The sequence below is a fragment of the Mus musculus genome, chromosome 8, assembly GCF_000001635.26.
Source record: "Mus musculus strain C57BL/6J chromosome 8, GRCm38.p6 C57BL/6J".
NCBI lineage: Eukaryota > Metazoa > Chordata > Mammalia > Rodentia > Muridae > Mus > Mus musculus.
Window position 1 is genome coordinate 8,718,634 of NC_000074.6, and position 26,794 is coordinate 8,745,427.

At 45.3% G+C, this 26,794-nt stretch overlaps 1 long non-coding RNA gene across 2 annotated transcripts in view; it reads left to right on the forward strand.

The window, feature by feature from the left end:
* Nucleotides 1-4,323: 4,323 nt before the first annotated feature.
* Nucleotides 4,324-26,794, forward strand: part of Gm39127 — a 32,208-nt gene continuing 9,737 nt past the window's right edge. For both annotated transcript variants that reach the window (XR_870128.1, XR_870127.1), the window contains exons 1-2: nt 4,324-4,527; nt 11,381-11,481. This is a non-coding gene — a long non-coding RNA (predicted gene, 39127). The remainder of the gene's footprint in view (nt 4,528-11,380; nt 11,482-26,794) is intronic.

Below are 26,794 nucleotides of genomic sequence, written 5' to 3' on the forward strand. Positions count from 1 at the left end.
ACAGGACAAAGGAGAATATAAGTGGTTAATATATACATTGTTAACAACTTGAATCATTATGGAAATTAGAATGGAAACCACTATGAGATATCCCCTCACACCTCTTAGTACAAGTATTGAAGGTACTTGTTGGTAAGGATGGAATAGAAAAGGAACTGCAGTCCAGTTGTTGGGCAGCTACATATTGGTGCATCAATTATGAAGAGTGGCACAGTGTTTGAAGACTTTCAAGATGGAGCTGCTGTGTGACTCAGCCACAGCACTCCTGGGAGCGGACCCAAAAGAAATGAAATTTGTGTGTTGAGGGGCTAGCTGTACTCTGATAATAGCTGAGATATAGAAATCAACCTTTGCCAACTGATGGATTAATGGATGAGGTAATATGTGTGTGTGTGTGTGTGTGTGTGTGTGTATAATTCATACACAGCAGAATGACACTCAGTCTTGGAAAATAATCTCATCTGTGACAATATAGGCAATACTGAAAGACACAATTCTAAAGGAGATAATTGAGGCACAGGACAAATACTGCATGATATGATATATGCTAGCCTATTTATTTTGTTGCTGTGATTAATACTCTGCGACTGAAAGCAACAAACTTAGGGGAGGGAAGGCTTTCTTTACCTTACCCTTCCAGATCGTCGTCCATTGCTGAGGAACGTCAAGGCATGAACTTAATTAAGCAGGGCAGGAACTTGAGGTAGAAACCATGAAGGAATGCTGGCTCAATCACTGGCTCATGCCCAGGTAGCTTTCTAATAGAGCCCAAGTCCTCCTCCCTAGGGATAGTGCTGCCCATAGTGAGCCAGGCTCTCACACATCAATCAGCAATCAAGACAATCTCTCACAGACATGTCCACAGGCCAATCTGATCAAGATGACTCTTCAATTGAGAGTCCCTCTTCCCAGGAGACTATAGGTTGTGTGAAGTTGAAACAAAAAACGGTACTTCAAAGAGTCACAGGGTAATGGTAGTTTCTGAAGCTGTAATGTTGGAGGAAATGAGTTAATATTTCAGTTAAGTAGGATGAGAAAGTTACCCTAGATATCTAATGTCTAATGACTGTATACATGATTTTTTCCATTCATTTACTTAATCAATTTACATCCTGATCACACACAGCCTCCCTCCTCTCCTTCAATACCTTCCTCATATAGCCCTTCCCCCTATCTGTCCTCATCTTCTCCTCTGATAAGGGGAAAGATCCCCTCTTGGTACCAATGCACCATGAAACATCAAGTCACTGCAGGATTAGGCACTTCCTCTCCCACTAAGGTCAGACAAAGTGCTGAATTAGGGGAACAGGGTCCACAGGCAGGCAACAGGGTCAGGGACAACCTCACTCCAGTTGTTGGGGGAGTTACATGAAGACAAAGCTGCATATGTGTGCGGGTTCTAGGTCCATCTCATGCTAGTTCTTTGGCTGGTGGTTCAGGCTCTGGTAGCCTTCAAGGGTCCAGTTTAGGTGACTCGTTTGGTCTTTCTGTGGAGTCTCTATTTCCTTTGAGTCCCTCAATCCTTCCCCCAACTCTTCCACAAGACTCCCTGAGCTCCATCTAACGTTTGGCTGTGGGTCTCTGCATCTGTTTTGGTCAGCTTCTGGGTGGAGCCTTTCACAGGACAGTTATGCAAGCATAATAGAGTATCTTAGAGTTTTACTGCTGTGAACAGACACCATGACCAAGGCAACTCTTATAAGGACAACATGTAATTGGGGCTGGCTTACAGGTCCAGAGTTTCTGTCCATTATGGCTTCCAGGCAGCTAGGAGGACGGTCTTAAAGCCTACCCTCAAACTGACACACATCCTCCAACAAGTTTACATCTATTCCAACAAGGCCACACCTAATAGTGCCACTCCCTGGGCCAAGCATATTCAAACTACCACATTCTACTTCCTGGTCCCCACAAGCTTGTTCAAACATACAAGTCTATGGAGACCACACCTAGACATAGTATAATGCAAAATACATTTAGTTCAACTGCAAAAGTCCCCATAGTCTCTCACAGTCTCAAGAAGGTTTAAATGCCTAATGTTCAGAGTCTCTTCTGAGATTCATCCAATCACTTAGCTGTAAAGTCACAATCAAAAAGCATTATCATATACCTCCAACATCACAGGCTGTACTTTACCACTCCAAAATGTCCTAGTGAGGAAATCCTGGACAAAAGCAAGGCCAAAAGTCATCTGGACAAAACTCTGCAACTCCATATCAGACATCTAACTTCTTCCTGCTTTGTTGACTATAACACAATTCTTTCTCTTTGGCTGGTTCCACTCCCTGTTAGCAGCTTTCCTCAGCAGGTATCCTATGGTTCTGCATCTTGGACTTCTTGGGTTCTCCAGGGCAACATCAACTTCACAGTTTCTTGTTCCAATGTCTGGGATCCATACATGATTTTCTGTGCTTCTCCAAAGGGCTTGAAGCTCATCTCCAGCTCTGTCTCCTGTAGCTCTCGAAGGTCAGGCTGACTCCCCTCCACTGCCTCTGCTATTCTGAGTGACCATACTATGGTACTGGCATCTCCAATACACTGGAGTCTTCTGTGCAACCAGGCTTCACCAATAGCCTCTCATAGGCTCCCTTTATGGTGTCAAGCCTCAACTTCTTTGCATGGCCCCTTCAGTTCTGGGCTATCAACTACAACTGAACTGCATCTTCACCAATAGCCTTCCCTGGCCTCTCACACTGCCAAGCCTCGGCTGTTCTTCATGATGCCTTCAAAACTAGTACCACCTGGGTGATTCTTACGTATTAGCAAGTACAGCTGCAGCACAAGGTAAAAACCTTGACCATCTCTGGAACACTACTTCTTTGTACTCTAAGAAAACACTTCCCAGAAGATTTCACCTCAGCAATTCTGGTCTCTTCTTAATCACTGCTAATTTCTTAGTTCCGGCTAACAGGCATTAACTGTCCCAGTAGTCCTGTCTGTTATTCACTCTAAAGCCAGAGCCACATGGCCAAGCAAGCTGAGCTCTGCTGCTTGCTGGAGTTAGAACTTGCCCTCCCTTCTATTACATTATCACCAGCTTTCTGTTTTCCAGATCTGTCACTGCAACCAACCCACAAAGCCTTCTGGGAAATGTGTCCTGCCTACAAGATGTGCAGAGACAAAGATAGGGAATGGGCAGCCAATGAGCCCCAAATTGAGACCCATCCCAAGGGCAAGAACCAATCCCTAACACTATTACTAATGATACTTTGTTATGCTTGCAGACAGAAACCTAGCATAACTGTCCTCTGAGAGGCTCCACCCAACTGCCAATGGGAAGAGATTCAGAGACTCACACCCAAACAGTAGATGGAGTTCAGGGAGTCTTACAGAGAGCTGGAGAGAAATTGAGGGACCTGAAGAAGACAGGGGCTCTACAGGAAAATTAACAGAGGCAAGTAACCGGGACCCTTGGAGGCTCCCAGAGACTGAATCACCAACTGAAGAGTGAGCATGGGCTGGACCTCGGCCCCTGCACGTATGTAGCAGATGAGCAGCTTGGTCTTCACGTGGGTTCCTCAAATAACTGGAGCTGGGGCTGTCCCTGAGTCTGTTGCCTATTTGCCTGCCTATGGATCCCATATGCCTAAATGGTCAGCCTTGTCTGGCCTCAGTGGGAGGGGTGTGCCTAGTCTCATAGCAACTTAATGTGCAGGGTAGGGAGGTTGGGGGCTTGGGGGGCTGGGGTGTTGGGGGATTAGAGGGTGAGTTGAGTTGGGAGGTTGGGTGGGTGGGTTTAGGGGTGATGGGGGTTGACACCCAGAAGGGGGTTCCCCTAAGGCAAGGCGAATGGGGATAGGACTTACATGAGGGGGCACTGAGAGGAGAGGAAGGGTTGGTATTGGGTTGTAAAGTTAATAAATAAATACATTTAATAAAAATGTAGATTTATGTTTTCAATCACACAATACAAGCTGATAGATATGTTAATCATCTTATTGCCATAATGATCTCACAGTCTACATATCTATTAAAGCAATGCATTATACACTGTAAGTATATATAATTTTATTCATAAGCTCTAATTCAAAAGCTGGAAAATAGGTCTTTTTCTTAAATGGTTCTTTTTGTTAAATCTTTTTTCTGTTATTGGTGTTCTTGAGGTTGCTATGGTATATCCAGGTATACATTTCTTCCTATTTTTTCTTGAAGGTATTTATTGGTTACCTTAATATAAGTACTTAACACTTTTGTGGAAAATTCTTTCTGTTACTACAAATGTTGCTTGCTTATTATGTTTTTGTGCACTATTTCTAAAGTGGTAATTAAAAAGACACAAGTTTTGTGAGCATACTTTTCATGTCTTTCACATTCTAGAAGAAGCCACAAATGAAGAGGAACAAAATGTAAAAAGGGGAAAGGGTGCTTCCAGTCATGGGAGCATGGCTACCTTTGAAAGGACCAGGCCATGGCTGCCTGAGAAGTGACCTGGCTATGGCTGCCAGAGAAAGGACAAGATCATCACTACCTGAGAAAGGACAAGGTCAGAGATCCATTTGGCTGTAGCTTACAGTGAATGGAGCAAAGGTGAGAGATGAACTGGGAGTGGATTTATCCTGAGTCTTTAGTAGAAACCCTTCTAGGGTTCAGAGTTTGATTATAGTACATACAGGCTTAGGGTTTTTAACCTTTTTATTTTATTTTATTTATTTATTTATTTATTTTGGTTTTTCGAGACAGGGTTTCTCTGTGTAGCCCTGGCTGTCCTGGAACTCACTCTGTAGACCAGGCTGGCCTCGAACTCAGAAATCCACCTGCCTCTGCCTCCTGAGTGCTGGGATTAAAGGCGTGCGCCACCACCGCCCGGCTTTATTTTATTTTTGAGACAGGGTATACTGGCTAGTTTTATGCCACGTTTACATAAGCTTAAGTCTTCTGAGAGGAGGGAACCCCGATTGAGAAAATGCCTGCATAAAAGGAGGTTCAGGCAAGCCTGTAGTGCATTTTCTTAATCAATGATTAAAGGGGGAGCACTCATCACTGTGGGTGATGCCATCCCTGGGCTGGTGGTCCTGGGTTTTATAAGAAGATCACAAGGAGCAAGCCAGAAACCAGCACTCTGCATTCGCTTCTGCCTCCAGGTTCCTGCCCTGTTTGAATTCTTGTTCTGACTTCCTTTGATATCTAACACAGATATGGAAGTATAAGCCAAATAAACCCTTTTCTCCCCAGGTTGCTTTGTTAATGGTGTTTGATCACAGCAATGATAACCCTCACTAGGACACAGGATCTCTTTCTGTAGTCCTAGCTGCCCTTGGAGATTGATATGTAGATCAGGCTGGGCTGAATTTACAGAGCTCCTGCCTCCAAATGCTGGAGTCAGGATAGTGATGGTGTGTCATTCAATACTGATAACCTTAATTCAGTGTTATCTTCGCTGCAGGGTACACATTGTCCTGAATTTGGGTGAGATTTAGGAAGATTGTACAGGACAATGGGGGGTGGCTGTCTTTCCTTTGCTTGTCCTGTCCTGTCCCACCACCCCCACCCCAGACACCTCTCCCAGATTGAGACTTGTATATTGAAACAGGGACCTAGATTCCCAGATTGAGACTTGTATATTGAAACAGGGACCTAGATTCCGACCTAGCAGATGGGTTGGAGGAAGCTCGCACATGACAGCACCAGACCAGGTGTGAGGCTCTTGTGGTATCCAGGCCAGAAATGCTAATGTGGTGGGATGAGACAAAACAACACAGTGTGCTTATCTTACAACTGAGTATAGACTTGCCTACTATTTAACATCTAGAGACCTGGTCTTTTTTCCCTTCCTTCCTTCCTTCCTTCCTTCCTTCCTTCCTTCCTTCCTTCCTTCCTCGCTCCCTCCCTCCCCCTCCCTCTCTCCGTCCTTCCCTCCCTCTCTTTCTTCCTTCCTTGTATGTGTTAAGGCATGAGTCAGGATGGTGATGGTGTGTCATTCAATACTGATAACCTTAATTCAGTGTTTTCTTCACTTCAGGGTATACATTGTCCTGATTTTGGGTGAGATTTAGGAAGATTGTACAGGACAATGAGGGGGGAGGGCTGTCTTTCCTTTGCAGATAGTCCTGCACACAGCAACACTTGGCATCTCTGACTCCTGACTTCTAAATTCTACTAACTGTTCTTTCATAACATGTCAATTCGAAGTATTCCCATATAGTTTCAAAACTCCTTCACCTGTCTTGAAAATCTCTCTGTGATGGCTAATCTTGGGTGTCACCTTGACACAAATGTGGGAGAAGAGACTTCAGTTGAAGAATTGCCTCCATTGGATTGGCCTGTGGGCATATCTATATGGCATTCTTGATTAATTGTTATGGTGAGTGCCCATCTCATCATGGGTGGTACCGTCCCAAGACAAGTGAGTCTGAGCTGTGTAAGAAAGGTAGCTGAGAAAATGAGGGAAAGAGGAAACCAGGTAAAAACCCTCCTCCATGGTCTCTGCTTGAATTTCTCCTTCAGGCTCTTTCCTTGAGTTGCCTGGATGAAGGTCTGTAGCTTGTAGGGTGAAAGAAACCATTTCTTCCCCAAGAGGCTTTTGGTCGTGGCATTTGTGATGGCTAATCCTGGTTGTCAACTTGACTACATCTGGAATGAACTACAGTCCAGAAATGGAGGGCACATCTGTGATCCAGATCTTGAGGCATAGTGGCATCTTGGGTCCAGGCAAGGTAGTACATGCCTTTAATCAAAGGAGACAGAGGCAATCAGATCTTTGAGTTCAAGGCCAGCCTGGGAAAGAGCAAGTTCCAAATCCAGGTGTGATGGCACACACCTTTAATCTGGGCCATACCTTCTGCTGGAGGCCTGCATAAAGACAATAGAAAAAGGACGTGTTTGTTCTCTGGTTTGCTTGCACTTACTTGCCAGTACATCTGTTGGAACCTGCTTCAGGATTTCAGCTTATACAGAAAACAGCTGAAACACCTAGCCTCATGGGACTGAGTAACTATTAGATTCTTAGACTTCCCATCCACAGCTGCCCTTTGTTGGGTTAGTTAGACTGCAGACTGTAAGTCATTCCAATTATTTCCCTTAATATAGAGAGACATTCCATTAGTTCTGTGACTCTAGAAACTCTAAGACAGTATTTATAGCAACAGTGAAGTATCTGGAACCTTCTTAGACTTCTCACCTACTGTCGATTCCAATAGAAAAAGCAATCTTGCCAGTGGTGCATAGTTCAGGCCGGCTGGCATCCTCAGCCTAAGGAAGGAGCCAAGGTGCCAGCATTGGAGCAATCTCTCCTGGTGAAAACAGTTGGTTTAGAGTGTGATATGTGACCACATACAACAGAACGTCTGCATAAGATCTTCCCAGTCACCTCACATGGTGGAATGTGGGGTATGCATTGGCTTTATCTTTTGCACCTTGTAGATGTTCTAGCAAAACCAAAAACCAAAAAACAAACCATCCCAGTGAGTGCAGAACTGACTTCTGGTCCCTTACAAGTGGTGAAGTAGAGTATAGAAGACCAATTATTAGATATTTATTGGTTTATTTAGTGATCTATTTCAAGCACTGCTTGTGTTGCCATTTACCAAGAATGATGTCACTTGGTCCCTGGGACAGAATGACCAGGAGCAATAACGGAAACAACGGGTTGCCTCCCATAACCACCTGCTCACCGCCACATATACTTCTGTAAGATCTTGCTAGCTTGCCCATCCCACCTGTGGTTTAGAGTATAAAATGACAATATAAACTCATTTTGTTTCTTGTGAGTGAGCCGGGATGGAAGCCTTTCAGGAGCTAACCTGGCTCCAGTCAACTGGTGACATCTCGTTTCCATGCTCACTGGGGTAGTAGTTCTTACTACACAAAGGATCTTGCAATGGTGGTGACTTCACACAGCAAGTTCTGCTAGATTTGAGAGCTGAGAGATTGCATTTCCACTTCTTAGACGGGGTTAGCATGTGCAGGGAGAGCTTATGCACACAACTTTGATTGTGTGCCCGATGCTTTCTTGTGATGTTTTCATTGTACTTCTTTGATCACAGTCAGCTATGCATCCCAAAGGCTCCATCTGTGTCCTCAGAGGAGGGATTAAAAGCAAGTTCAACACACAGATAGCACAAAGATGCTTTCCTCGTGCTAATTACCTTGTTTATTTTCTGCATCTCATGAGAACATCCTCATAAGGGTAAGATTGCCTTCCAATTCTGTGCAGTGCTGCCAAGGGAGCCTAGGACAGCACCACTGGGGTGGAGAAAAGGGAAGCAATGCTTCCTATTTAGAATTAGACATTACTTATGGATGCCCATTCTGTTTTGTAAACTTTCAAGGATGACTGATGTTGGGGATTGGTCTGGTGCTGTGTATACAAATGCTAAATTCTGAAGCCAGGATCTGGTTGGCCCCAGTGAGCAGATTCTCATGTACACCAGCCTGTGTGTGTGTGTGTTTAAATGAAAGTGGTTGCACCCAATTAATAGGGAGAATAGAGGTAGGTGTGGTTTCAATTACTGGGATGGGAGTCACAGGTACAGGGACTTGTAGGAGAGAAAGGAGAGGAGGAAGAAGCAGAGAAGAGAAAGAGAGAGAAAGAAAAAGGAGGAGAGAACAAGAAGTCTCCATTAAATGTGATGGACCAGGAACACATGGCCGAGTGAAATGCCCCCTGTGGACAGACTGATAGAGCACAAATGACCCAGGTGAGACTCAAACAGCAAGTACTTGAGGTGCACAGCTAGGGAATTAAAAGTCTAACTTATCGAAAAATAGATTATGGGTAATTCGCCCAGTAATTTGTGCTAAAGCTGATTTTAAAAAATCCATATTACTATGCCTTGATTATGGGGGCCTGGCCAGGTCATATTAATAACTGATAGTTATTAAATAACATTTAAAAACCATTTACAGTATAAAGTATAGAGAGTAGGGTTGAATTCCTTTGTATCCATTACTGAGCTTCACAATCGTCACGATCAATCAGCTTCTGTTTGTAATCATATTTATTCTTTTTCCTTTTAATGAGATCAACTGAAGTAATCCCAGAAATCTTCCATGTATGAATGTATGTATGTATGAATGTATGTATGTATGTATGAATGTATGTATGTATAAATGTATGTATGTATGTATGAATGAATGTATGTATGAATGTATGTATGAATATATGTATGTATGTATGTATGTATGTATATATAAATGTATGTATGTATGTATTTATGTATGTATGTATGTTTGGGACAGGGTCTCTCCATGTAGTTCTGGCTATCTTAGAACTCACTATGTAGATCAGGCTGGTTTCCAACTCCTAGAACTCCTGTTTCAGCCTCCCAAAGGCTAGGACTAAAGGTGTGCACCACCCTCTCTAGTTTCTTGGACATCCTTCTTCCTTTGTGATCACATTTACTGTTAGCTATTTCTCCTTAGCTTCTGATGTTATGGAGAACTTAGATTAGAATCAGTGCTCGGAAGGGTCTTCATTTCCTCCTTCACGCATCGGTTGACACTCAGTCAGGAGGGCTTCTCTTCAGGATAGGACCATAAACTCAAGTTAAACTCTTCAACTCTTCAACTGTAGACCCGAAAAGCATGCACTGTAGCACTGTAGTCCAGTCCACCCCTTTCCTTTTTTTTTTTTTTTTTGAGACAAGGCTTCACATATTCCAGGCTGGCTTAGAACTCCCTGGGTAGTGTCTGGCCCTCCGGCCTGTGTCTCCCAAGTGACAGGCTCATAGAAAGGTGCCTCTGTTGGAGATTTTATTATCTGTTTTGTGGGCTAAAATTTGGCTACAGCTTCCACAGGACTTTGATCTGTTTTCAAGAGGAGTAAGAGGGAGGAGCACGATGGGGTGAACCACAAACTGTGAAGCTCGTCTTCATTGCCATCTCACCACTTTCCTAATCCCCTGGCACTTCTGCTGGCCCGAGTGGTTTAGCTGGTGAGGTCATCCATTTCTGGGAGACGGAAGCCCATGGTCTCAGTGCCCTTCTTAGCCTGTGGCTGCTGCACTTAACTGTGCCTGCTCAGTTCTGGAAATGTGAATAAGAGACATCCCAGTGGACCACCTGGGTATCAAACATACCCTTCTTTGCCTCATTATGTGGAAGCCGATGTGCCTTCTCTCAATATTCAGAGTTGCGTTGGTTTGACTATGCTTGGCCTAGGGACTGGCACTGTTAGGAGGTGTGGCTTTGTTGGAGTGGGTGTGGCCTTGTTGGGGGAAGTGTGCCACTGTGGGGGTGGGTGATGAGAGCCTCCTCTGTGGGAGCCAGTCTCCTCCTGTCTGCCTTTGGAACAAGATGTAGAACTCTTGGCTCCTCCTGCATCATGCCTGCCTGGATGCTGGCATGGTTCTACCTCAGTGATAATGAACTGAACCTATAAGCCAGCCCCAATTAAATGTTGTCCTTATAAGAGCTGCCTTGTTCATGGTGTCTGTTCACAGCAGTAAAATCCCTAAGACAAGAGTCAACAGCCCACCAGGATGCTCACTGCTTTTGTTGCCCATTGGGTACTGGGAACTGGGAAGATCAAAGTGCCCATGTACAGAGCTTGAAATATTCTGTGTCTTACAGAGACTTCTTTCAAAAATGATCTAATTCCTTTTATTATCAGGGTATCTAAATCAATATGGTTTGGTATTATGGTGAGGGGGAGTTCAAGTTATTTCAGAGTTCAGTGTGAATTCCGAGCTGAAGTAGCTCTTTGTCAGCACTTTTGTTTATGTACTCTAGTGTATCTTGATTTTTGAAAATGTTCCCTGATAGAGCATTTACCACCCTGCTAGAATCTCATTTTCACCAGCCAAAGTTCATTTTAACAGGCTGTCAATTTCTGGCAATGTGCTAAACCAGTGGATCCCACGACCTTGTGCTCTTTACCACACTTACTTCAGGGAATGCACATTACTTTGTGTGATGGGAGACTCAAAGGTCCATGGGTTAGATACTATGCTGACCTTTGGAAATTAGGAATGATTGAGAGCCTGTGAGAAGGAAACATAAATCTGTGCCTTATGCCTTATGGCTACTGTCAGGCTATGGCTACAGGTAGGGTGTACACAAGTCATCTTGGCATTAGCAGACTAAATGGTCTCCTTAAGAATGGCAGTATTGGAGGCTCAGGCTTAGTTTCTGCACTGACACAGCAGAAGTTATGTCAACACTACAAACTCACAACCCACACTTTAGACTCATGTGTAGTCTTGTCTCCATCCCGGCTACCACAGCTACTTTGGCCATGTCCAACTGTATGAGAATTGGAGCAGCCAGTCACAGGGAATAGCAGATGTTGATTTGCCGAGCCAGTCCATTTTCACATTGATGCTCCTCTAGTGGGTATCTACATGCAATATGGAATCTGGACACTTTGTGAATACCCCTACATGCAATCAACACATTTCCTCCCACACATCTGAGAATGATCTTTCAATCTTTCTCTTCCTAGATCCCTGGATGACCCACTGACCTGATCACCAGTGACCTTGAATCTACTCACATTCTTACCTTGTTCTACTTTCTCATCAAAGAGCCGAAATGGCTAAAAAGGTAAGCCACTGAAACCTCTGCCTACTGAGAGTGCTCCTCTTTACTGCTCTTTTGGGGTCATACTGTAGTGGATCTATAGTCAGGAGCAGTTTGTTTCATCCATGCCAAGCAACCACATTCATGAAATAAGCTTGGGTCTCCTCCTTCCCACTGCATGAATGTGCTTCAAGGATGGACAGCATAGGTCTGGGCTTCCTGACTGTTTGCATTGCTGTGACCTTCATCCCCGTTAATAATGATTTGAAATTAACCCCTTTTATCTTCCTTTGGGTTTTGGTTGAGACAATGGGCAGTTCTGGATGAATCATAATTAAGGTACTGGGCCATGTGGTACATGTGTATTTGAGTGTGTGCATATGTGTGTGCACATAGATCAAAACTGAGTGTCTTCCTTAATGACTCGTCTCCTTATTCACTGAGGCAGTATCTCTCACTTGGACCCACTGCTTGCTGATTAGGCTAATCCAGCTAGCCATCTTGATCGAGAGATCCTCTCTTTCTGCTCCCTTAGTTACATGTGGGCCACAACACCCACCTCACATCTACACTGGGGCTGGGCTTATGAATTTCAGCCCTCAAATTTGCATTGCAAGCACTTTCTATGCTGAGCCATCTTCCAAGCCCCGCGCTTTCTTCTTAGTAGGGGTATAGAAAATGATAATTTGCCCTTTACTTGGGAAAAAGAATGACCTATCTTCTTTGGGTCACTGATTCTCAAAAGTCTTTTTGCTTAAAAAAAAAATGAAACTACAAAAAGGATTTTCTAAGATGCAGAATTCGATTAGTTTTCTAAGATGCAGGTAAGATTCCCGGGAATAGTTTTTGTGTGAGCATGATGCACAGGTATATGAAGATATGGGAATGTTACAGTGAAATCCTTTATTTTGTACAATTAATATGATTAAAAAATTAAGTATCACAGGACACACAAAGTCCTCTTTGCTCTGGGGTGTTTCTGGGTCTCATTGTTTATTGCAAATACTAAGAAGTGCACAGAAGTGCACATAACTTTATATGGCCTCCAGTGCCCTTGCCTCTTCTTGATTCTGTTTGAGTGACATGACATCATTGGTATGGTGGACCAATGCAATCCATTTTCCATTTTTATTGTACGGTGACCACTGGGATTATGAACTCTGGCCCTCCCAGACAGGAAACATTTTGTTCCATGTAAATGTGACTCATTTTGACACCCAATGGGTTCTTGTAAAGATATTGTGCCTAGCATAACATCTTCAACTAGAGTTACCGTGTGGCTGAACTTTGTGTAGTCCAATGTCATCCTTTAATATCTGCCTGACTCTTGTCAAGTCTAAAGAAGTATATTCAGTGAGAAATGGTAGGACCCATCAGCCCCATATCTGTCAGGTATTTAAAGATGGTGCCAATCTTTGCCCTGCCCCCCCCCCCAGGTCCATAACAATCTCTCCTGCACATATTCTGGTACTTTAGATTGTCCTTCCAATTCTTCATGGATGAGCCTGGCGGGTCACCCTCTGGATGTTGATTTGGCAGTTAAACTAACCGTCACAGCATCTATTTCAGTTGTGCATTTTGGAGACAGGACAATGGGGACTGGATGAGACTGTGGGCCCAGGTGATGACATCTAAAGGAGGGCCAGGGAGCCACTGACTACTTGGTTATATAAGCTCCATGTCACTTAGGGTATGCTACCAGCCCGGAGTTCTCTGGATATGAATGTCAAATCGGAGCATCCAGCATTTCTAAAAATGTTCAAATTCTGCATCTTCAGTGTGTGGTTGCCTAGATAAATGACCACAGGTCTTGTGAACAGGAATTCCAGCATCATTATTGTACTCTCCCTTGCCGAGGACTTGACCTCTCTTTTAATTAGTGAGTTTCTGGGTTAGGACACTGTCTCAGGCGACAAGATTTATCTAGTCTTCTATCATCTATCACAACAGCTCTGGCATTCCACCTTAGTGTGGCTGTAATTTTCTCCAAAGTTCTATGGAGTCATTTTACCACCATAATAAAGGCATTCCCTGGAGCCCCTGCCAGGAAGGCAAGTCATCTCTCACCTCAGGCTGCTTCCATGTAAATATGCCCATTCTTCTCCAATTTTATGTTTTATCTTCTGTGACCTGTCATCCCCAAATCCAACCGTAAGGAATCTTGGCTTGGCTGATACATATTGGTCTGGTCCTGCAGTCCCAGAGGAATTTCATCCTTTCTTTATCTATCAAACAGCCCCTGACGTGTGTTAGTCTAACATGAGTGTGGTTCTCTGGGAGGAGTGGGAGGTAGTGTTGATCCATGAGTGACTCATGTCCTTCAATAAACAGAGTCACATCTGCAGACCCAGAAGCCCCCAGGCAAAGTTTCAAAGTTGTGGGAGCATTGGTTCTGATGTCCTGTCCACCTCTAACATGCAAAGTCCCACTCCTCCGACTAGCTCCTTGACATTGTTGTAGGAAAAGCTGATATTCTTATAAAATTGCACCTTTACCCACAGCATCTGTACCTTCCTGCTGCTGGAGATTAAGAGTCTCTTAGGTGCCCTCGGAAGACACTAACTTCCACACTTAGCTTTGAGGGACGCACACTGTCTTTCTCTAATGTATCAATAACTCAGCTGAGAGCCATCAAATACTGTTGTGCTCATAACCAATGCCTTTTTTTTTTTTTTTTTTTTTTTTGCATTTCTGAAAGCCTGGGATGTTGCACCCATTAGAGCATCTCTCCCCGCCACATTCCCTCCCAGTTCATCACCAGTGAAAGCTATGGCAACGGCACTTCTGTACACGGAGGTGGCCATGCTTTGCTGCTGCAGGGATCCCATTTTCTCCAGCCCTACTGATTCATGTGGCAATCTGTCTCCTCCCTCTGTCCTGCAACCAACTCCATGAGGTCTGTTTCTCTGGAAAAGAAGCGCTGGAGATATGCACTCACATGTATTTTCTGGGGGAGTGACTGTGGCACCTCTGTTGACCGAGGATGAACTGATGTCAACGTTCCCAGGCATGGAGTGCTGTGAGGTGCTTTCTTGCTCCTTGGGCTTGGTAACGTAAGCAGTCACCCTTCTGTTTGTTGCTTCCTTCTCTCTCCCCCTTCCTTTCTCCTGGATGTCTTTCTTTCTGGGGACATGCTCCTGGCTGGAACAATACCACCCAGAAGCTGAAGTGACAAAACCTAGTTTCCTTCCTCACGCTCACTGTTGGTGTCTGAGTCCATGTCATCAGTGACTTTTGCCCTATTCCTAAGGCACAGGAGCAGTGACATGACTCCTGGGTGAAGAGCTCTGCTGCTGGGACTTCTGGTACTGCCCACTCCCCAGGTCTGCCCCTGGGACTTTATGGACACACACAGAGTCTTGTCCCTGTAGTTATGAGGGAATATGTGTTGCAAGCAGTGGTTTTGTTAAATAGGGAAACAAGGTGTATGCTTATGATTGTGTTACTTGTTGAAGATGGTTGTTTCTTTATCTCTCTCCTGTAGCAGGAGGTATAGCATGTGCTTAGTGTGCACAAATCCCTTGGGTAGCAGCTACATACATACATACATACCCAGCTACCTACCTACATAGGTACGTACAGACAGACGAACAGATAGATAGATAAATAGATAGATAGATAGATAGGCAGGCAGGCAGGTGTGCGTGAACACACACACACACACACACACACACACAAACCCCTTCACTCCTAAGAGGCAATGCAGGAGTGGAACATTCCTCTTGCTCATCTCAGAAGAAGGAAGCTTCTCACTATGGCAGGCTTTCACCAGGGTGTGATTTCTTTATCAGACAACCATGTCATTGTTATCTTGAACCCTTTAAAGAGCCCCGATGTCCAGCAAAGCTCACCTGCTGTCCTCACAGGCTTCTACCCTCCCTCTCTCCCCATCTTGCACCTTGGATCACTGATATTAGGCTAAGCTCCCCCTAGTGGTGAACAAGGCAAACCATGCACTGACACCGGGGTCACAAAAGCTGCAGTTCAAATACAACTGAAAAGATACGACTTCAGGTAGAGAAGGAAAGGACTCGTAAGTCAGAGGATGTAAAACTGTTGTGTTAACCACTAGAATGTCAGCCCAGAAACTGCAAGATATGTTCTGTTATTATTCACAAAAATTGATTGATGAAAAAGAAATAAGATAATTTCATTGTATTGGAATTGTGATATAAATGAAGCAGAATGCTATAAAATACATTGGTTGTAGCAATTTGAGTGAAACTCGCGTATTTAACTGGTACATCTGATTGGTAGTTATATCTTGCAAACAGTGGGGTGAGCAGTTGTGAAGCAAAGAGGGCTTGGAAGCTTTTCCTGCAACCAAAGTTTCATGTGATCCTGGGCTGACGTCACATGTTCACGCTGAGAGGCAGATGACCTCAGTCAATTACTTATAAATTCTTTCTCTATAAGCTTAACTCTGAGCCACCGGGGAGAGGTGCGAGCAGTGCTGGGCAGAGCCAGGATAGTGGGGCAGAGTACCAAGGGTCTTGGAGGTGGTCAAGGGTTTGAACAGGGAACTTGTCCCGCTGTTTTTCAGACACAGCTTTTTGAAATTGTATTTTGGGAGTCCGTTGGAAGATTTCTGTCCGAGGAGTGGTGGTAGTTGAGGTCAGGCACCAAAACACACATTCCTTCTGTATTTCCTGTAGCAGATGGGAATATTTTAACTCATCTTGACAACATCATGGACAGGAGTGGGCTTTATGGGAATGCCAAGGCAGAGACACAAAAGCTAGCCCATCTTGCACTGTGACATTCTAAGGCCAGCACAAGTGCACCCTGGCACATGAGTGTATTGGGCATGCATCCAGGTGTTCACATACAGAGAGTGTGTACCGAGGTGAAGCCATGGCCTCCCAGGACAGAGGGATAGATCACCCACACTCGAGCACTCAGCAACATGAACAGACTGCCATTGTTGTATGGCTCAGACGATTCAGGTCCTGTCCTGAATCTTGACTTGGTTGCATAGTTTCATAGTATCTTTCAGAACTCAAAGCTCAATTCTGTGCTAATGAGTTGGCATCGGAATGTCCTCGGTTTCTACTAGTTTGTGTGGTAAAGATGAGAATATTATCTACTGCCAACATGGGTGCTGGTTTCACCCGTTTCTACACAATAAAGAGCAAAGACGGGCAGGTTTTTATAAGAATCTCTTCTCGTGTGGCTTACGATGTGTCTCAAAACCATCACCTGAAACATTTCTGCCGTGGGAGAGAGCACTAAAGAGATCTCAGGCTACACAGCCTTGATTTTTTTTTTTTTGGTCAATATACTGTGCATTAATCTGACAGTGACCAAGGATGATAATAATAATAATAATAATAATAATAATAATAATAAAAAGCACCCAGACTAAAACCTCTTCTCATTCTCATGAATACGCACAGCCCAGGCCTTGGGGTACCTCCCTGATATATTGCTTTTTTCATGCTCAATGTGGTCATTTGGAGAATGTTAGCGTAGACCTCTATGGCTGGAACTGCTGCCTAGAGACAGGAAATGAACCAGTTCTAGGTCGGCCTGTCAACATCAGGCTTCCAACAACCAGCTGAAACCGAGGCTGCTTCTGTTACACGGAGTTCCCAAGAATATTTTTGAAAAAGAAGCAGTTGTCACACAGCAAAAGCCAAATCCTGGGTTGGTTTCCAAGGGCAGTGATACTCTTAAGTGATTCCAGCTCCCAAGCTATTTAAAATCAGCTTAAGCAGACAAAGTACGACTCCAAACCGGTCACCTCTGGTTAGCAGTCCATCTACAATTCCATCCATTTGGAATGAAAGAGGAGACTGATGGCATCTTTGGAAAGATTGTAAGTCTAGTCTGGGGGATGGTCAGCTGTGATCCAGAAAACACTTCTTGCTGGCAGAGCCAGATGGCAGGCAGGCAGGCACTCTGAACTTCGTGTTGGAAGTTGCTTATGGGAAAGCTTGCACTGGATCCTCCAACTGAAATGAATGTTCTGGAAAAGACATCTGCAGAGTGAAGAAGTGGGTTTGGAGTCCAGCTGTCCCCGAGTTTAAGGATGTTTTGAAGAAACGTGAGAGTTGAAAATTGAATCTGAAATCGTAACCCGGGAGAGGCCTTACTGTGCAGCTGCACCTTTAAGGACATGGTAAGATCTGGTCGGCTTGCAGAAGTTTCTGTGGCAAATGCCACTGCATACAAACTCTGTGCACCGGCGTTCATTTGCTCAACCCTCACGGTTGTGCATTTTTGCATGATAGTTTCCCGAGCTTACAGCAAGGGTCAGCTGAGATTTGTCCTGGGGAGAGAGAAGTCAAGGCGCCAGTCGATTGTCTCTGTGAACCGCTCAGAACAATGCGATGCTTCTGGACTGGTCAGTAGAGAACCAGCCCTTCACACTCTGGGTTCATGTTCAGAATTTCACATAGACAGCTTTTCTATCCAGAAGTACTTCACTACTCAGGTAAAACCTGATTATTTGTGAACACTATATTATTGTATAAAAGAGACCTCTGTGCTGACCTACACCAGGGGATAGTGAACCAGTGGCTCCTTCTAAGGTATGTTATATTTGATTAGTTTAATATTCCATAATATTTCATCTGTCCTTCATATTTTTGGTGGCTTATGAAACAATACTCTCTAGATTTCACTGCAAGTGGAAAGTTGGCTTGGAAACTCTCTATCCAATTATTCCCGTATACATTTGAAAACAAATCTTTTTTACTTTTTTGGAAGTTTTTACAGGAGTCGATAAAAATAGGAAACTTCAGGTTTCAGATGTTTTATTGCATTTTTGTGGCATAATAACAGCTTCATTAAAAATAACTCCACAGTACAATGTAGACGTTGTGAGGCGCTTAAACACTCGCGCCACCGGCTTTCTCTGCAAAATGTCGTGTCAGGGAAGCTGTGCTGGTTTGTAGTTTATATTTCATTCTGCTGGTTTTTTGTAAGGTATTGGGTTACCACCCCCTACTGCATGGTCGTACAGGCAGAAGAGGCTGCCAGTTGTATGCTGCGGAGTATGGAGGCTCTGGACACTTCCTAGCTGAGACATCCTTGTACCAAGATGCTGGAGTCAGCTTCCCTCATGGGAAGGGCTAAGCTCACTCTTGGGACAGCTCTTTTCTGTAGTGTCCTGTTTGGTTGCTGGAAGGAAATGTTGTGGGGGTAAGGACGAGCCTTTCTCCTCTGAGTTTGGAAAATGATTTTAAGATGATGAGTGTGTGGGGAGGAGCCAAAAAGGCATCTGATCCATTGGGTTTTTGTTAGTCCACTATCCTTTCCAGCTCCCCCCCCACTCCCCCCGCCCAACTGTGCTCAAATGTCTCTGGCCATGGGAAACTCAGTTTCCAAAGGCAGTACCTTCTGTCTGGACACAGCCTTGGCACTGGAGTTCTTCTTGATGTGGGGCTGAGATCTGGCTTAGCTCAGCTTCCACCCATTGTTCTTAGCTGTGTGCCTGTGGTTCATGAGAGCGCTTTTCCTACTCCACAACAATTCGGCTCACAGAAGGAAGGCAGTAAGACAGAGCAGGAGGGTGAAGCTGGGGAGACAAAGCAAGTCTCTTTGACCCTTGGTCTCCTTTGCTGTGAAATGGTGATTGTGGGCCTGACCTGACCATTCAGGGTTCTGGGGAGTTGGGAAGGTATGGTCAGAGCACAGCCCAGCAAAGTACAGAAAGCCAGCAGCACAGGACCTTCTGCATCTTTACCTATGGTCTGGCTCTGTATACTCATCCATTCTTGTCTGTTGAAGCTTGGGGCTCTCCACTTCTTTCTCTCTCGTTAGCTTTGTCTTACCTCGCACATCTCCTATCTTTTCTTAGAGGTGTTGTCTGCTACAGAATGTGGGAGCTTCTCCCCTAGACCTAACCACTGAACGGAGCTTGGTTCTCTTAAAAAGAAAGCACAAATTGGGGCTGACTTACAAGTTCAGAGGTTTAGTCCATTATCATGATGGGAAGCATGGTGGCGTGCAGGCAGATGAGGCATTGAAAAGGGAGCAGAGAGTTCTACATCTGGACCTGAAGGCAGCAGGAAGAGAGAATCACACTGGGGCTGGCTTGACTATTTGTGAAACCTCGAAACCAGTGACACACTTTCTCGGACAAAGCCACACCTCCCAGTTGTGCCATTCTCTGATAACCAAGGATCCAAATCACTGAGCCTATGGGGGACCATTCCTATTCAAATAATCACATTCCACTCCCTGGCTCTCAAAGGCTTGTAGAAATATCATAATGCAGAAATGCATTTAGTCCAACTTCAAAAGTCCCCATAGTCTATAATAGTCTCAACATTGTTCAAAAGTCCAAAGTTCAAAGTCTTTTCTGAGATTCATGGCAGTCTCTTAACTATAACCATCTGTAAAATCAAAATGAAAAAGCAGATCACATACTTGTAACATACAATGGCGCAGGATATACATGCCAATTCCAAAAGGGAGGGAAAGAAAGATACGAGGAAATACTAGACCAAGGCAAGACTGAAAACCAGCCGGGCAAACTCTAAACTCTGCACCTCCATGTCTGATGTCAAAGTGCTCTTCAGGTTTCCAACTTCTTTCAGCTTTATTGACTGCACCACACTTCTTTCTCCTGGGCTGTTTCCACTCCCTGTTGGCAGATATTCTGAGTCCATATCCCAGGGCTCTGGTGTCTCTAACATTGAGAGGTCTCCACGGCAATGCAGGCTTCTTCTTCACAGCTTCAGGAGAAGGTCTCTCTGGGCTTCCATGAAGGGATATCCCTGCTACGCACCTGGTCTCTGGTTTCCAGAGATTCCATAACCCCTCTCTTGTATCCTTGACTCTAAAGCCAGTACCATGTGGAAAAAGGTCACTTTATTTAAATGCATTTTCACCAGCTTCCTATTTTCAATCGTTTCCTTTACTACCTAAGCTTGGCTGTCCTAGAACTTGATCTGTGGCCCAGGCTGGCCTCAAACTCAGAGATCTGCCTACTCCAGCCTCCATAATGCTGGGGCTAAAGGCGTGCACCACCAAGGTAGTGTATATATATATGTTGGAAGCTTAGCTGTGTGGGGTCTTGCCCTGAGGTCACCACTCCCTTTGTTCCATTTAGCATCAGGCTTTTCTGTAGACTTTCCCCCAGTGTTTCTTTTCTCCTCAAACTGTACACTTTGTTCAGATTGCTCCTTTTCATTGTAGATCTGCATCCATGTCCTACTAATAACCAAGCGACACAGTTAATACTGGGCTGTATGGAAATCTCCTTTGCCAAAGCTGTTAATCTGTAAGTCTTCAATTTATCCTCGGGCAGATATTTTTTGGACAATGACAGAAAGCCGCCATATAAATATCACCAAAATATCACAAGAAAGGTCTCTAGGCCACATATTAATATTCTTCTCCTCTGTTACCTCTTGACTCATGCCCCCTACACTTCAGATCACCCCCAGTACCACTGTCTTACATGCTCCTATGAGTATGATCCATTAAACCCCACTTAAAGCATTCAACTGCTTTCCAAACCCCAAATCCACATTCCTTCAAACAAAAGCATGGTCAGGCCTATCACAGCAATACTCCAGTCCCTAGTACTAACTTCTATGATGTTTAGGGCTTCTGTTACTATGAAGAGACACCATGACTCTTATAAAAGAATTCATTTAATTGAGGTAGCATATAGGTTCATAGGTTTAGTACATTATCATTATAGTGGTAAGCATGGTGGTACAAAGGCAGACATGGCGCTGGAGAAGAACCAAGGGTTCTACATCCAGATCCACAGGCAGCAGGAAGAGAGAGACGCTGAGACCGTTTTGAACATTTGAAACCCAAAACCTGTCCCCCAGAGTCACAGTTCTTCCCACAAGGACACACCTCGTAATAGTGCCCCTCCGTGGTGACCAAGCATTCAAATCTATGAGACTTTGGGGGCCATTCTTATTCAAACCACCATACCTTCTTATAACATTTTGCCCTCCTTTCCTGGGGGCTGTAGAACAGAAAGTGGCAGGAATGAGGGGACAGAGCTTTTTGTCTTCTCAGCAAAATGTTGGGGGATTTTTAAAATAACTTTACAAGGGTCTGAGATCCTTTTAGTTTCTCTTATTTTATTCTCTGTAGTAACAAGAGTGAGCCCAGTGCACATGTTTTAGGCAAGTGCTCTACCGCGGAGCCATGTCCCCAGATCCCCCTTCCCTTGTGATTTTGGGACAGTCTTTTTAAGTTGCCTGTGCTCCCTTTGAACTCCTGTGCAAACCAGACAGGACTTGAACATGTGATTTCCCTGCCTCAGCCTTCTAAGTAACTGAGACGACAGATCTGCACAGATCATGCATGGTCACTTAAAACAACTATGTGAGTTACAGTCCTAGTCATGGGTCTCCAGAAAAAGACAGCCAATAGGAGATCCATCTATGTTTTCAAGCATGTGAAGGAGGACAGGATGGAGCACTGATTGGTTCATGTGATTATGGAGACAGAGACATCCCCTGCCCACCAAGTTCAACCTGAGGAACAATGAAAGCTGTGTGACCCATGTCATACCTGGAAGCTTGATAACAAGGTGGGAGAGTGTTGACCCTAGGTCCAAGTGGGGCACTCGATGAGATGCCTCACCTCGAAGTTCAAGGGAGACTGACTAAAGGGCTGTCTCGCTTTCCTCTGCCTCTGCTCTCTCCAGGTCCTCCAACAATCAGACGATGCCCATACACATGCATTAGTGCCCCTTGCATTACTGAGCCCTCATGCTCAAATGTCAGCCTACTCTGGAAATGGCGTAGCCATACCCAGGAAGTGCAATCTGGGTACCCTATAACCAGTCGAACCCCAGGGAGAATCAATGGCCGCAGTTATTTTTGTGAGTTTTGTAATTTCATTGTGAGTCCCGTTCGGGCAGCATAGAAGTCCGGAGTGGGAGAGACACTCTAGCCTCAAGGCTGCTGGGGCCCACCCTCTTCAGGAAAAGTGAAAGCTTTTGCAGGGAGCTGTCAATGTTCCCTCTGCAGGGAGCGGTTAGTGCTCCTTCTTGGCTCATTTTTGCTATGTTTACTCTCAGTGTTGTGCAGGGTACAGTGAAAGGCAGATGTTAATCTTCAAACACAAAGGCCGTCTTAAAGCAGGTCACAACTGCCTTACATAGCTGGTCCCTAAAGGGTTTTCTCCCTGCATAGATCTCACTGTTCATATTCAGTTATCCTGAACATTCCTCAAGAGAGCATGTATGTGGATTCCCAACACCCAGCAGGGTGGTTCACAAGACAAACAGAATCGCCAATCCTTTGTTGAGCCTTTTGGGTTTTTTTTTTTTAAGCTTTACTATTTTCCCCTTAATTTATTTATTTAACTTACATCCTTATTGCAGCCCCTCTTCCTCTCCTCTCAGTTCCACCCTCCCCCATTACCCCCTCCTCTTCTCCTCTGAGAAGGGAAGACGCCCCCCCCCCATGGGTAACAACCCACCTTGGCCACCCTGGCAAATCCGGTCTCAGCAGGATTAGGCACATCTCCCATTGAGGCCAGACAAGGTAGCCTAGTTAGGGGAAGGGGATAGTTCAATGGCAGACAACAGAGCCAGAGGGAGCATCCTGCTCCATTTGCTAGGGGCCCACATGAAGAACAAGCTGTACATCTGCTGCATATGTGTAAGGGGACCAGGTCCAGTTCATGAACACTCTTTGGTTGGTGTTTCAGTCTCTCTGAGCCCCCATGGGCCCAGGTTAGTTGACTCTGTAGGTTTTCTTGTAGTGTCCTTGACCCCTCTGACTCCCTCATTCCTTCCCCCCCCCCCTTCCACAGTACTCCCCAGGCTCTGCCGAATGTTTGGTTGTGGGTCTCTACATCTGTTTCCATCAGCCGCTGTATGAAGCCTCTTAGAAGATAGTTATGCTAGGCTCCTGTCTGCAGGCAACCTAGATGTCCCTCAGTCGATGAGTGGATAAAGAAAATGTAGTACATTTGCACAATGGAATACTACTCACCTGTTAAAAACAAAGATGTCATGTAATTATCAGGCAAGTGGATGGAATTAGAAAATTTCATCCTGAGTGGGGTAACCCAGACCTAGAAAGACACACAAATGGTATATATTCACTTATAGGTGGATATTAGCCATAAAGTACAGGATAACCATGCTCTACTCCAGACTCAAAGAAGTCAAGTAACAAGGAAGGCCCTAGGCAGGATGCTTAAATCTCACTCAGATGGGGAAGTAAAATAGATTTTGGAGGTGGATGGATGGAGGGAACTTGGCAGGAGAGAGGCTGGGGAGAGGAACAAGGTGGGGGATCAGATGTGGGGAGAGAGAGGGGCAAGAGGGCTACGAGAGAGAGTGAAAGTTGGTGGGGGAGCGTATCTGGGAGTATCTGCAGTTCTGGGACAGGAGGTTCTAGGGAGCCTATGGCGCTGACCCTAGCTGAGACTTCTAGCAGCAGGGGATATGGAGACTGAAGTGGCCACCTCCTGCAGCCAGGTGGGATTTCCAGTAGAGGGGAGGGGGACATCAACCCACCCGTAAAAACCTTCAACCGAAAATGCCTGCCTATAAGACATGCAGACATAAAGATGGAGCAGAGAGCGAGGGAACGGCCAAGCAATGACTGGCCCAACTTGAGACCCATCCCACGGGAGAGAGCCAATCCCTGGCCCTATTAATGATGCTCTGCTGTGCTTGCAGACAGGAACCTAGCCGTAACTGTCCTCTCTGGAGTCTTTTAACTTTCCTCTAAATGGAGGGTTTCCTCCCCCAAATCATTTGAGAAGCATTAAAATTTAAAATTATAATAGAATCCCAGTCCATGCTCAAACATTTAATAATATATAAAAGGCAAGTGGTTATGAAAGGAAAGATGTGCCTGTGGCTCGTGCTCTGTTATCAAAAGCAATAAGCTCTGAACATTGGCGAGGGAGGCAGGATGGAGACTGTCCAGATCCTAATAAAGGCTCCCTCTCTCCACATTGCTTCTTTTCCACGGCATACAAAAACAAGCATAATAATATATTTTTGCCCATAGGTGCCAAAACTTGTGCTGTTCTCTTTCAGACACTTTCCTTTGTTGTGTTTGGGGACAAATATTCAGCTCTGTGTGTGTGTGTGTGTGTGTGTGTGTGTGTGTGTGTGTGAAAAATGGCTTCACAGGACTTGCAATAATGTGATGAAACTAGCAGAAGATCCCTCTTGTGCGTGACCATGGCCTATGCTTATCTCCTGTCAGGAGCTCTGTTCCTGGACGGTGTAGTAAGATCAATTAGCATGTGGACAGTGAAGGGCTGGCACCCCCTGTGAGGATGCTGATGGGAATTCAGAGATGGGAGTCCACTTGGAAACCCCAAGGAACACAACCAGAGCCCAGGACTAATAAGTCAGCATCCGAAAGGGCTGGAGTAAGGGCTAACGTGCGGGTGTGGCTCCTGACACCTGGGGACCTTATTCTTTAGGAAACCTCCAGAAGGAGGAGCCCAGCCAGCTTAAGATGGACTCTGTATCCTCCCATCTCTGTTGGGACTTCTCATTGACCTAGCATGACAGTAGTTTAGAGAAACAAGGAAGCTTTGTGGTCCATCCACGTAGGTAGCTGTCTTTAGCAGAGATTAGGTGAAGGGTGGGGGCGCTTAGAAGGGCACCTGACGGCCTGGAACCACCTGATGAGCTATAAATATCAAGGCAGGCAAAAGCAGGTGCATCCTCTTGAGCGATACGAATTGTGGGAGTTATCAGGATTGTGCTTTTGTTTGTCTGTTTGTTTTTTCGAGGCAGGGTTTCTCTGTATAGCCCTGGCTGTCCTGAAACTCACTCTGTAGACCAGGCTGGCCTTGAACTCAGAAATCCGCCTGCCCCTCCACCCCCCAAGTGCTAGGATTAAAGGCGTGTGCCATCACTGCCCGGCTCAGGATTGTGCTCTTATGGAAGATCATATTCATGTTTTTTTTTTTTATTCCTTGAATCATGATTTAAAATGCCAAATAGCTGAAAATCATTGCTAACTCATTAGTGTGTGTGAGAGAGAGGGAGGGAGGGAGGGAGGGAGGGAGGGAGGGAGGGAGGGAGGAGAAAGAGAGAGAGGATGTGAATCTGTGTGTTAGTGTGTATGTGTGTATGTGTGTGTGTGTGTGTATGAGTGAATATGTTCGTGAGAGAGAGATAGAATGTGAGTCTCTGTGTGTAAGAGTATGTGAGAGTATGCGTTTATGTGTCTGTGTGAATATGTATTTGTGTGTGTGGTGTGTTGTGTGTTGAGACAGGAGTGGGAAGTGAATGGGAAAGCCAGCAAGAGCCCCTGTGTGAGACTCTACATAAGACATTGGAAATTTGGCCAAGGCTGTGGGTGAGGCCATCCTCTCGTGGGAAAGACAAAGCAATGACTTCAAGGGAGCTTCTTGGAACTGGGCTGGTGGGCTTGTACACATGATGTGACTCACATGGGCTGGTGGGCTTGTACACATGATGTGACTCACATGGGCTGGTGGGCTTGTACACATGATGTGACTCACATGGGCTGGTGGGCTTGTACACATGATGTGACTCACATGGGCTGGTGGGCTGGTACACATGATGTGACTCACATGGGCTGGTGGGCTGGTACACATGATGTGACTCACATGGGCTGGTGGGCTTGTACACATGATGTGACTCACATGGGCTGGTGGGCTTGTACACATGATGCGACTCACATGGGCTGGTGGGCTTGTACACATGATGCGACTCACATGGGCTGGTGGGCTTGTACACATGATGCGACTCACATGGGCTGGTGGGCTGGTACACATGATGTGACTTACATGGGCTGGTGGGCTGGTACACATGATGTGACTCACATGGGCTGGTGGGCTGGTACACATGATGTGACTCACATGGGCTGGTGGGCTGGTACATATGATGTAACTCACATGGGCTGGTGGGCTTGTACACATGATGTGACTCACATGGGCTGGTGGGCTTGTACACATGATGTGACTCACATGGGCTGGTGGGCTTGTACACATGATGTGACTCACATGGGCTGGTGGGCTTGTACACATGATGTGACTCACATGGGCTGGTGGGCTTGTACACATGATGTGACTCACATGGGCTGGTGGGCTTGTACACATGATGTGACTCACATGGGCTGGTGGGCTTGTACACATGATGCGACTCACATGGGCTGGTGGGCTTGTACACATGATGTGACTTACATGGGCTGGTGGGCTGGTACACATGATGTGACTCACATGGGCTGGTGGGCTGGTACACATGATGTGACTCACATGGGCTGGTGGGCTGGTACATATGATGTAACTCACATGGGCTGGTGGGCTTGTACACATGATGTGACTCACATGGGCTGGTGGGCTTGTACACATGATGTGACTCACATGGGCTGGTGGGCTTGTACACATGATGTGACTCACATGG